This window comes from Sinocyclocheilus rhinocerous, unplaced genomic scaffold (genome assembly GCF_001515625.1).
Source record: "Sinocyclocheilus rhinocerous isolate Xijiao unplaced genomic scaffold, SAMN03320098_v1.1 scaffold3818, whole genome shotgun sequence".
NCBI classification, from domain to species: Eukaryota; Metazoa; Chordata; class Actinopteri; order Cypriniformes; family Cyprinidae; genus Sinocyclocheilus; species Sinocyclocheilus rhinocerous.
In genome coordinates this window covers 383,089-396,023 of record NW_015629524.1, presented here as the reverse complement: position 1 = coordinate 396,023, position 12,935 = coordinate 383,089, and the positions used below count along the sequence as shown (strand labels likewise).

Below are 12,935 nucleotides of genomic sequence, written 5' to 3'. Positions count from 1 at the left end.
TAAGATGTACTCCAATAACATTTGTTTTATTTACAAGTTCGAAAAATCATGTTTTTACAGTGTGGTAAGTTGTAGACATCTTTAATTTGTATTAGATGAATCTGGGAAAATTATATCAAAATGTAAATAAATAGCACAAAAAATCTAAAACACTTTGTGCATTTATTTATTTTCATAATAATCAGCACTGAGAGTAATGAATGAATGAAGCAGTAATAATACTGTGCATTTATTTTTAGCATTATTATTAATATTGTTCAAGTTCCTCCGACTTTCTCGCCAGATGAACTGGATTTTGACTCTTGCAGATCTGAATTTGGACTGTTAACACTCTTTTGTCCCAATGTATGAAATATCATTCTGAAAGAAAAACAGTTTGGACATTTGGACTCAGATGCAGAGAGAATACAAATGTTTCTCTGTAATTCATCTATTCTAACTGATATTTCATTAGCTAAATTTGTAAACAATAAGAAACGGAGAGAGCCCGAGCCAGCAAAAGATGCCAGAAAGAGATCGGCTTGCGTTTTAATATGTACTGTATTGTTTATTTAGAATTTTAATGTGACTCATTTTCTGTGTGCACATTCAGAGTGGAATACTAGCTTACTGTGCCGTACACACTGTACAGTATAAGTGAGTGAAAAAAGCATTATTTGTGAATAATTTTGGAAATATTCACTCAAAAACTGAGGTGCATAAGCTCAGATCAGTGAGACCTATGATCAATCAGTTCCAAAAAGAAATACAAAACCTGTGAGAACTGAAATAAAATAAACTGACAACAGATTGAATCCAAGATTTGGTGATATTATAGGAAAACAAAAATTTTTTTTGACCAGGAACATCGCAAGTGCAACAAGGTGGGAAAAAATCCTTAAAGGTACAGAAATGTACCTAAATGTTTTTTTGGGTAGCTGTTATACACTGTGTGAGCAAAATCAATAAGTTTTAGTCCAATGCGATAACATTAGCATTTTTGGGGAAAAGAAAATCCTGTCTGGGCCAAAATGACCCAACATGCGGATTAAAAAGGAAGCTGTTTAAAGGAGAAGTGTGTAATTTCTGCACCACTAGTGGCACAAAAAGGAATTGCAGTGTGTTAGTTTCAATGGGACAAGACGTCATTGGCTCAGCTAATGCTGTGAAATTGGATTATTTGTTTGTCCAACCAATGAAAGACAGGGGACAACTGTTTGAAACGTTTGTGAAAACAGCCATCATTTTGTGGGGGAATTCTGTTTGGTGTTGCTAGTGGAACAGAAATTACATACTTGGCCATGGTGTATAATTAAAAGATTTTATTTAATGATGTATTTAAATGATAAAACTTCTTAATTAATTATACAGTAAAATAATAACCAAATTCATATAATTAAATTTAATAAGTACATCAATACTTATTTAACTATTAAAAATAAGTTAATAAAAAAAAACATAAAACTAAGTTCATGTCCACACGTACACGGGTATTTTTATAAACAGAGTTTTCCTTCTTCCGTTTAAAAAAAAAATAAATCTCCGTCCACATGAAAACGCAAACGCATGCTATGAAGCACTGTCAAGAGCATGCCAAGCCAACAGGTAGCGATTTAATCTCAACCGTAAATACATGTTGGCCAATCAGAAGTCTGAAAAAGTTTCCAGTAGGCGGAGATAACAGAGCATGCTCCGACGTCACAAGCCAAAATCTCCGGTAACGGTCTCAAAAATGGTGAAAAACAGCTACATTTAACTAAATATTTAATTTTATAAAATGAAGGGGTTTAGATGCAGAAGTGGATTTTATTTCAATTTATTTTGATCAGTGAAATTAATTCATTTAAATTAAATGAACTAGTTCACTAAAATTGATAACACTACATGAACTAAATGACCTAGTTCACTAAACTTAACAACACTACTGTACATATTGTATGATTCTTTTCTCAACTCACTCTACACCCATGGGTGCAATACATTTATGTAACAGTTTATAAAATAATTAAAATGCTACATGCTATTTGGTTGGGAAGAAGAAAAAAAAAAACTTATTGCTGAAAACAAGCTAAATTATTTTGAAAGGTAGTATCGGTGTTGCTACTTCTAGTTACTTCTGTTAGCATCAAAAGATCTAGGTTGTGTGTGCCTCACTAGTCGCTTCTGCGTTTGCTCGTCAGCGAAGATTGAACAGCACAGGAGATTATATTTGTCTGATATCTGTTAACAAATTCCTAATGATGAGAGAAATGACTTGGTAAATAACAAAGACATCCAGCAGATTGGCTTTCAGGGGATACTCTCCCCTGCTCTCCTGTCTAACTGCTGCTCTCAATTAAGACAACGATTGTTTTCACTGGATTGAGGCGCACGATTAGTCAGCCTATCGGTGAATGAAAGGAAGGGCATATGTATATGTGTGTATGTGTGTGTGTGTGTGGGAGGGGTAGCTAGTTTGAAACAGGAAGCTAATGGAGGTCATGTTAGAGGAGACTCTAATATGCGTTTCTTTCTAACCTCATACCTTCAGAAAGCATGCACACACACTCCCCTCTCACAAAATACTTTCAAAGCCATTATTTATGTGGGTCAGTGCCTCAGCTCTTACAAGTAGCTTTCAAGTCACCCTAAAATGCGTACTGGCGCAGACAAATCATGACTCAGGTGCACACTAGCCCCTTTTCCCACAACAGATTGCAGACTCTGAGAGCTGTAGCCCAATCTGGAAGCATTCATAGCATAGAAAACTCAGTTTTGGTCAGGGATTCTGGTTTCTAACCTGGTGTTGGTCTTGGACCAGGAAGCATTATGCCAGAAGTAAACCAACAGTTGTATGTGTAAATTGATTGATATGAATTGTATTCATTGTAACTTCCGGATGTCACATCAAAAGTAGCCCACTATTGCACAAAGATGCTAATTCAAAGTATTCATGCTTTTGTAAGGCTAATAAAGCAGGCTTTGTCCCCTCAAAGTAAATTACTTGTACATCATTGCTTGGCTCTCAAGAAAACTCTGTCCATTTCTGAGAGCACTTGCCGATCCAAGCTCCAGCTGAGTTAAGACACAAGAGCAGCAGCACTTTTGGTAGAAAAGGGAAGCTGATTGAAACTCACACATTTAGACACATGTACATGCACATGAATTGTTTCATGAGGAGTCGTGCTGTGTTTCTGTACAGGTAATAAAGTCAGTCTGTGGTCCAGCATGCTGTGAACTCTTTGATTCCTTCTAACTCACACAACTTCAGAGAGAGAGAAAGATAATCATTTCCTAAAAAAAGAGAGTGAGTATATCAAATATAGTACCAGAGAATGGACAAATGGATCCATTACCACATTTTTTTTTTCTCCACATGAGATCTGCTCCGTCTAACCTCTCTCTGTCAAACAGGAAACCTTGTTGAACCTGAAGTCTACAAAATGCATGAACAGCCTCACCGCTTAGGCCCTGAGTTTGGTATTCTGATGGTTTTGGCAGGTGAACAGTAATTGGACTGTAATGAACAGTCTTGTGCTGCCTAATGGGATATCGTTCTGCTTCACCTGTTAAACATTCAAACAGAATATCATACATTAGCGCCATAGCTATACATTACTCAATATTTAAAATTAGGAGGTATAGATTCATAGTTTTTTTTCTGTTCCTTTTATACAGCTCTTTCCACCTTCCCAAATTTCCAGACAGCTGATGAAAGAGGTCTCTCGCTTTCTCTCCTTCCTGCATAGATTAAACTGAGGCGCTTAGCATGAAATTACGAATCGATTATTGCAAGTCCTATGTGCTTGGTTAACCTCCTTCAACATTGTGTGTGTGTAAGTGTTTAAGCGCACAAACACAGTGCCCCAGGTAACCCATAAATTCCTTTAAATCCGTGCAGGTGACACCTCTGTTTAAAGATTTACCGTGATCGTACCGGAGACCCCAAAGACGTTGCGAGCTCAAGGACGACAGAGGTGAAATTGCATCTGTTCTCTCCCTGCCCCTAAGTGATTTTGAGCTCAGATAAAAATGATAGAAGACAATGGGAGAATCTCCAGTGCTCCTGACTGGATCGTCATAGGAAAGAGAAATCACAAATGAGATCTCTTTAATTCCCATTGTTTCTCCTAGAGCAAAGAAGTCCCATCCTGCTCCTGGAGGAGCACCATCCTGTAGAGTTCAACTTTGATCTGCTCCAACGGGAGATGTCCAGGTATGTTTAATTAGGGCTTGAACTAAACTCTGCAGGAAGGTGGTCCTCCAGGAGCAGGATTGGACACCTTTGCGCTTGAAGAAATAATTGCCATTGGCTTGGACACTTTTGTCCTAGAGCAGAGCTGCTCAATTATATCCCTGAAAGGGTCACAACCCAGAGAGTTTAGTTCCTACCCTAATTAAACACATCAGAACCATCTAATCAAGGTCTTCTTGCTTGATTATTACAAGCGGGTCTGTTTGATTAGGGTTAGAACTGTGGGTCATGGCCCTCCAGGAAGAGAACTGAATAGACCTGTCCTAGAGTCCATATGGCAATCAGAATAAATGGAGAGCATTGTTGATGAAGTCTTTGAAAAAGTGCCTAGTAATCTCACGTATTTCCTCTAGAATTTCAGAAAAGATTTCACAAACTGTTTCTCACAAAGATTAGATTTTTATCACAAGCACCTCATTTTTAAGACGTCATGTCAAGCAAAAGCCAGTAAAAAAAAAAAAACGTCTTTCAAGACTCTACCCCATTCCACTGTGCTGCTTCTAGCAGTTTCTGAATGCATCCTTACAGTGCAGTTGAGAAATACATTTTTGAGCAGTATGCGTGTTCAAGACGTTATACATGTATGTTTCTATTTATATTTCTCTGAGGAATTTTCAGAGCATCATGATTCCATTTAGTCTCCTGTGCTATGAAAGAGTAACCTCTTAGCAATACATTTTCCCTCTAGTTAGAGTTCAGACAAATACCAGTACGCACTTCTAGCAGGTTACTTAATTCGGATGCTGTTCCCCTAATCATTGTTAACAAAGTGTGGAAAAGCCGTATGAAAAACCCATCTTAGTCATCGCTGTAATCTACTGAAGGCGGTAAAAGCATGCAAGCTCTAAGTCTCAGTTTCTCTGTCACAATCAAAAAAGTGTTAAAGATGCGTCTTGGTTCAAGGTGTAAGTGGTGCATGTGATTCCTAAACCTGTATCTGCCAGTTTTCCCATTTCTAATGTAGCAGGGTAGCGAACACTCTTAACACGTCAAGCTATTTCCAACTTCAAAGCAATTGCTAGGGCTTGAGACACAACATTGTGTGGCACGAAGCCAATATACTTTGCAATAAGTGGAGTCTTTGAAATGACCCTGAGGGAGGAAGAAAAAAGCTGTAACAAATAAAGAAAGGAGAGAGAATGGAATGGATTTCAGGGAGGTTTGGTGTGGACAAGCCTCTTGAAAAAGGAATTTCATCCCTCTCTGGAAAAGAAGTGCTCTAATGTATAGCATGTAAAGAGTGCAGCTGTGTGTGTGTGTGTGTGTGTGTTTCTCAATCCCCTTGAACCAGATCCAGCCAGGAATATTGGGAGATAAAGAGTGAAGGACGGATCCTGGAAGAGATAAGAGAAGGTAAAAAGCCAAAACTGCCCAGCAAAGCAAAGCCAGCATTTGGGGTGGTGTTAATCAGCGTATGGACTTTATTAAAGAAAAGCAGATAACAACTGAGGGGTTACATCTGATTACAGACAAAAGGTGGCAGACAGTGTGTGGGACGGGGGTGTCGCTATGGGGTGTGAGGTTTAGTGAAGATCACATACTGTGAGGTGCTGGCAAGCAGAATTATACCTTCAAATTTCTTTGTTAAATCTTGCATGTCTTTCAACTCTTGATGATGCGAAGCCACGGTGGTATAACTTAGTGAGTAAAGATCTCAGGAGGTAACTATATAGTTTCTGAAAAGAGCAAGCCTCAAACGGTCACCAGTGTGCACTTGGCCAAGAATCGTCACACCATATTGCCTGAAAGGTATTGGCCTAGTAACGTCATATGGTGTTGTTCTATGGTTATGCTGTATAAAAAAATATATATATATATGAAAATCAAGTTTAGTAAAATACTATAGATTGGCTAAATGAAAGAGCTGCTACACTTTGATACAGGCACAAGAGGAGGCAGTTAAGCTGTCATATTTGTGCTCTTGAAGGCATGTAACCCCAGTTGCTTCAGTTGCATTGTTTCTCTTTTGTTACACCATGTCCTAACTATGCAGGATGGACTTATTCTCAACGTTAAGCGAACAGTCTCTCCACAATTAACGAAAAAAAAGGAACTGTGCAGAACTACACAACTACACAATCAGAACATATTTAAATGTACAGCTATGAGCTCATTTTAGACAAGGGGTGTCCAGTCCTGCTCCTGAAGGGACAATGTTCTGCAGAGTATAGCTCCAACCAGCTCTAATACACTTGCCTGGAAGTTTCTAGCGAGTCTGTGTTTCTAGTGACCTTAGCTGGCTCCAGTGTGTTTATTTAGGGTTTAAGCTAAACTCTGCAGGACAATGGCCCTCCAGGAACAGGTCTCAAACACCCTTATTGTAGAACAATAATTTCACAATGGATGGGGCTACAACAGAAATATATTCCAAGTTATTAACAAAATGTTCCGTTGATCATCATCGGATTGATTGATAAAATCAAAAACATAGAGGAGAGCAGGGTGCGAACTACTGGGGAGCTAGGGGGAGCTCGGCTCCCCTTAATAAGACATGGGCTCCCCTGAAAACGGGATTTGTGAAATTTTGGGGGGTCTCAAAAAATATTGACAATGTGTTATTTTGACGTGCAATTTCAGTTTTGTGTAATGTGATCATCGTGGATTATTATGTGTAAAATTGCAAAAATATCATTCATTCATGCATGACGGCGATTTAAACCTAATTCACTTCAATAAAGATAACTATACATGCTATTCTTGTCATGAGCATCAAGGTGTGGGGGCGCTGCGGTGCAAATTCCCCTCATGTTTAGTTAAAGTCATTGTAAGCCCTCCTTTGAGGCACGCGCACACGCAAGCGCACGAACACCCCCCGCCGTTATAAAAAAAAAACAAGTGGGTTCCCCCAAAGTCCACGGTATAGTTCGAACACTGGAGGAGAGGTTGTTTAATCTTGTCACATCCGGTCTGGATATAATGTTATGCTGTTAATATGTAGTTAGACAGACAAACTGAAGTTTTAAAGCTCCACTGTTGTGTTTGGTGGAGCTGTGGAGTTTGGCTTGTCAACAGGTCAGGTTGTGAGACCAGTTGGCTGACTAGCTTAAACCATCTACGACAAGCAAACCTCTGTAGGCTGGTTTAAGCCCTAATATCTGTCAATTGCATGCAAAGAAAGCAGGAAACCAGCTCCACATAAATATCACACGCTCTCCCTTCCCACACCATGACTAGCAATCTGCCTGACCGATCTTCCAACTCCACGCCAGCTTCAGTGAGACATTCAGATGATACGCTAGAAACGAAGCGGGCTGTTTCCTCCCAGGCAACTTTCACTTGTTATTTATGGCAAAGGGAAGACCAATCAGAAGTGTGTTATGTAAAACTTCATTGTGGGCTATCTTACAGTCTCACTCTCTTTTTTATCACTCTCTTTTCTTTCTCACTTTCACAGCCTTTCACCATCTAGTCTAACTTGTGAGTTGTATCGGAAGGCCCTGTGGTCTCTCATTCTCTCACTAGGAATGGCCACATTCTTTCTGCTTTTGTTTTTTTTTCTTTCCTTGATAGAATAATTCCTCCCGTGCACGGCCCTGATACTTGTCAGCTTAAAGCCTGCTGCGGATTCTGTCTGTCAGTTGCCGTGACAGCAGCGCATGCTTATTTGCCCTGCTATTTTGAGCAGTGATTGACAGCCGGACAGGCTTGACATTCTCAGCTGTGCGGCGGAGCCTGTTATTATGCGAACATTAACATTCCGATAAACACATGGTCCACCATTGAAAAAATAATTACACACCATCATTCTGCTGTCTCAAAGTGGTAAGAATATGAGTGTGTGTCTGTATTTGGGGTGGATTTCTATGCATGCGTGAACTTTTTTTTTTTGTTGCCGTTTTATTGCAGCCCCACGTTTCTCGTTCTCTTAGTCAAGAGGCAGCATTTACACTTTTTCCTTCCATATGGATTTATGCGGTTAAACATATCTGCCCCCTGCAAGTGTGATGCCGTTTGTACAATAGCAGCTGATTTTGTACATTAATTAAAACACTGTAATGCTGCCTTGGTTTGACTGATAACTTTAATAAAGTGAGCACCCTTTCCCTGGCTTGCTGAATGCGGGTTAGCGTGGTTCTATTTCAGTGGAGACCGTAAACCCAGCCCACTGTTTTGCTTTTCAAAGAGAAAGAGTGGTTTTGAAAGCGCACGGAGCCGGAGATATAAAATGAAGCGATGCGCAGAAGAGAAGGAAATAAAAGCGTATTCAAAACCAGGAAATACCACCGAGATAGTGAGAATGAACCAATGTGCTGGGACCTTGGGTAAATGGATTCTCAGAGGCTTCATAAAGGTAATCTCAATGCGCACAGAACGGAGTTTAAAGGAATCACTGAAGCCCGTACAGCTAAAATTAAATTTATATTCCTGGCACTGATATCATTTACCATTGGTGATAATGGGCTGAATAAGTCAATGAAGTTGGACAATATGAGAATCATCTGCATTGCATCTTTTCAGAGCAGAAGCATTCTTAATGTCAGCTTGAACTGAGACGCATCTTGATGAATGAATACATTGAATAAAACACAAAAAAAAAAAAAAAAATCTAATGAAAAAACACAAATCACTCAGAAAGTGGAGTTTTATAACACACACACACACACACACACACACACACACACAATACCTCTTAAAGGGAGTTCAGCTAAGAATGATTCATTTTAAGAATGAGTTGTTGCAAACCTGACTTACTTTAAGGAACGTTACAGAAGATATTTTGAAGAATGTTTGAGTCCATGTTTTTTTGGACCTCACCATTTTTTATTTTTTGGCACTCCAAAGAAGAAAGAAAGTCATACAGGTTTGGAAGGACATGTGGTATGTAGCATTTTTCATTTTTCGGGTGCACTATGCAAACGTATCCTCATTTTCAAGTGTCCTTTTTATGGGTTTGTACTTCCTGACGAGTTTAGCAGAGAACGAGTGACCTAGCATCTATCAAAAAGGTGACTGACTCAAATGGCCATGTAAATCCTCAGCTCAGCATCTTGCTTTAGTGGCTTGTGCGTCTGTATGCAAGAGCAGACGCGAGACAACAGCTCCATATCGCTCTCCATTAGCATCAATGATGTGGCAAAAATCCAGGCGTCAGCAAGACTACCTGTATCTTACGGCCCTGCTGAGAGAATGAAGCTAACAAAGAGAAAGAAGAAAAAGTTGCAAGCAAAGCAGGAGGAGTCGGCTTACAGTTAAAAAAAAAATTTAAATAAAAAAAATTGGCAAAGAGTACGATGCAGTGAAATGGAACAATATTAAACCTCAGAGGAGAGGTGACTGACCGGCACTGTTTGTGTTTCGGTGTGTTTGTCATTTCTGCTGAGAGTCAGCGCTCTTCCTTCTCGTTCTTATCCCCACGGTCCTCCGAAATCTCTTTCTTCATCCATCCACCTTTCTGGGTGCATTCCATTCTTTACCTCCAGCCTCTTCATCAGCCTGACAGGCGGCACGCTGTCCTGAGGGATCGCTCACGTTGAACTGCTCTCCACAAAGGCAACCGTTCAGTCGTTCAAGGTGTCAGTCGTGTGTAAATCAACGGTGGTCAACACTATCTACTCACTGAGTATGTCAGAACGCAGCCTGTGTTTTCTTGCCACAAAAAGGGCCGTCACATCTTACGCTTACGGAGGAAACACTTTCCGAGACCCAGTCAATTTTGGCACCTTTCTTTCAGAACAAGTGTTCAATTATTAAATCTTCCTGTGGCCTTCAGACACACGTTAGTCTTGTTCTTTTGTCCTGGCCTACAGGAATGGTTTTATCTCTTTAAATACTCAAAACACAAGGCCAAGCTGTCAGCCTGCTTTTGCTTTTTGTCAGCTAAAATCAGCCGTTGATGTGCCCCGTGTGTGTGGTTTCTTCTCAGCCTCGCTCTTCGGGTAGTAAAAGCAGAGGGAGGGAAGAAAAGAAGAGAGACTGTCCGCTGTTTGTTGATGAGTGCTGTGGGAGATGACGATGGTGTTTGGATGGGCTAGTAATTGACAAAATGAAGCTCAAGCTGATTTAATTAGAGAGAGAGAGAGAGCTGGAGAGAGAACGAGGTGGAGCTTAAAAAGAGCGCGAGAGCGATACAGATAGGATACATGCTGGCACAAGCTAAAACCAAGCCAGAGGTAATTAATCAGCAGGAACTGTCCCCAAAAGAGGCTGAATGCCTTAGAAATGCATTTGCGGTATTTAATAGCTAGTAATTGATTCGTAGCCTTTGAATTGTGCAGGTCCCGTGAGTACAAGCGCCTCTAGGGGGAGCAACGGTGTCGAGAGATAATCACCATTTTGAATCGGATACAAAGAGTGCGGGTGCACATTTGTGCATGAAGATAAGGCCCCTGAGGGCAATTAAAAACTTGGAACACTTATATCTACAATCTTTTATTAGGTTATCATCCACATACAATTGTTTATAAGAGAAGCATTCCTAGTCTAAACACCAAAAGATTCCTGAAAAATAGATTCAGCAACTTTGGCAAGGGGATATGCGGTTTCCCTGAGCCAAACCTGGCTGTGTTGTTGAGCACCTCTCCTGCTGGACTCTGACCTGGATTACTGAGCTGGCAGAGAGATAGACCGGCTCCGTCTGCCAATAGGTTGTGCCTGTGTGCTTATATATAGACCGCTCCTTTGTCTGTCTGCCCCAAAATTACCCACGCCAGGCCTCCCCTGGGCTTGATCTCTGGCCACTCTTTATCTCCCATTTTCTCTCAGGTAGGCCGGTGACCTTTCCGAGGCGTCCACCCCGCGTGTCCTTTCGGAGGTGCCGAATTCTGACCTTTCTGGGCCTTTTAGCCGCAGCAGGTAATCAATTAGTGCCCAGCTAGATTATCAGAGCCAAAGGTGAATGCTTGTGAGCCAGAGGTCCTGTAAATGTTTTCACTTAATGATTATCTCACACTTGGGTACCCTCACCAAGGAAAAGAAGGACGGTTACTCAGGAAGTATGAGGAGAACCCCATAAGACTTTCTTTATTCTGAGGAGCACAAAAGAAAATGTCCAAACTGCTCTTTTACATAACATAAGTCAATGCTGTCTTGCTACAAATGACAAAAAATAAATAAATAAATAAAAGCTGTCAATATAACGTAGTAGATGTTTTGCCAGTGGATATTTTTTTGTGTGTGTGTGTGGAAGTGAGTAACAGTGTTTTTCCTTGTCTGCTACCTTCGATGTCACAGCCAAAAAAAAAAAGCAAATTTCAAGCCAAATACTTTTCAGGTAGTCTCGTACCAGCTGAGAAAGTGCCTTTGAGATGAATGGGAATGCTAACAGACAGATTTCTCCAGGTATTATAGATGTATTCGGCTTGAAGATGTCTGGTAGCGTCTCTGCTGGTGTTTTTTATTGGCTTGAACATTTTCTTTTCTCCTTTTCAGTCTGTAAGCTCTCATGTCATCATTTCTAGACTGTAAGCAAGCACACAATAAAAGCCTAATTCATTATACCAATTTAAGAATATGCTATTTCAGGTTTAATAAAAGGCATGTGAGACAAAATGATTACTTACTTAATGCAAAAGTCCCTCTTGATGAGCTAAAATGGTGGAAGGCAGCAAGCGAGGGATGAGGAAAAGACATAGCATCACTCTTTCCATGTTGTTGTCCGTAGAATGATGAAAAACCTCAGATGAAAGACAATGCGCTCTCCTCTGAGCCCAAAGATTTTTTAAGCGAGACACTGTCTTTCAACCCTGAGCCATTCTAATGCACTGAGGGACAGATTTCACCCTAATTGCTGCAAATCACTTTCATGAGGGAGGTGCATGTGTGTGTGTTGTCAGAGAGTGACTCATGCAGATGCATATTTTGGCAGAGGGCTCTGTAAAAGCCAAGCCATCTTCAGTTTCTATTCTTATTTTTTTGGATCACAGGGCAAGAATCGAAAGAGCAGCCGTCTACATTACGAATCCTGGGCTTCACACAGCCAGACATATACGCGCACACACAGCGTAAAACTAGACGTCTCTCATCCATTTTCCATTCGACTACTTTTTCTTTACTGTTGCCACACACTGCAGCCGGTACAGACAATGAATAGAACATCTAGCACTCACATGTATGAGTTTACAAAATGGTTATGATGCTAAACAACATTGTGCAGCACCCATTTAATACATAAATAAACATATAAATTAAAGAAAATTTATATTTAATTAATATTTAATATAGTGCTTACATTCACATATAGCAGGGCCTTGAGTGTCATATTATTGCTTTTATGAAATGGTTACCACTCGCCCCTCGTGGCTTAATTAACACATGCATACATGGCAAAGCGTAATCAATGTTTAAGCATCATTACAATAATCTCTGAAGGTTGATTACCCAGTTGTTCCTGCATTATTGGTCTCCACATGTCCCTGGTAAGCAAGATTTTCAATAGTTTTGCCAGTTAACTGATGTATACATGATAGAGCATTTGTCCGTTATTGATTTTGCTGATGGCACACTCTGCTTATTGGATGATGAAGCCAGAGACCTCATCGATACATTGATAACAGCCGCACTGAGCAGAGCACAGAGATTCAGTTTCTATCGTCTATGCACACACTTCTTCACCACACTATTGATTGGTCTCTCCTTAAACACGAGTCTCTGAGAGAGAAGGTTTTTCACACAAACACTCGCAAGTACCGATTTTTTTTCTCTGTTTTGCAAGGTGAACAAAGTACTGCAGTGTTGGGGAGTAAGTACATAAATGTAGCAATGCTAATACCTTAGTTACATTTTT

At 40.2% G+C, this 12,935-nt stretch overlaps 1 protein-coding gene across 2 annotated transcripts in view; it reads left to right on the top strand.

The window, feature by feature from the left end:
* LOC107739153 (kin of IRRE-like protein 3) overlaps nt 1–12,935 on the top strand; it is a 234,943-nt gene that overhangs the window by 36,028 nt on the left and 185,980 nt on the right. The window contains exon 1 of one of the 2 annotated variants that reach the window (XM_016551165.1): nt 5,539–5,566. The exons of the other annotated variant lie outside the window; for it this stretch is intronic. The gene's annotated coding sequence lies outside the window, so the exon portion shown is untranslated. Of the gene's footprint in view, nt 1–5,538; nt 5,567–12,935 lie in introns of those variants that run through there. 2 annotated transcript variants of the gene reach the window in all.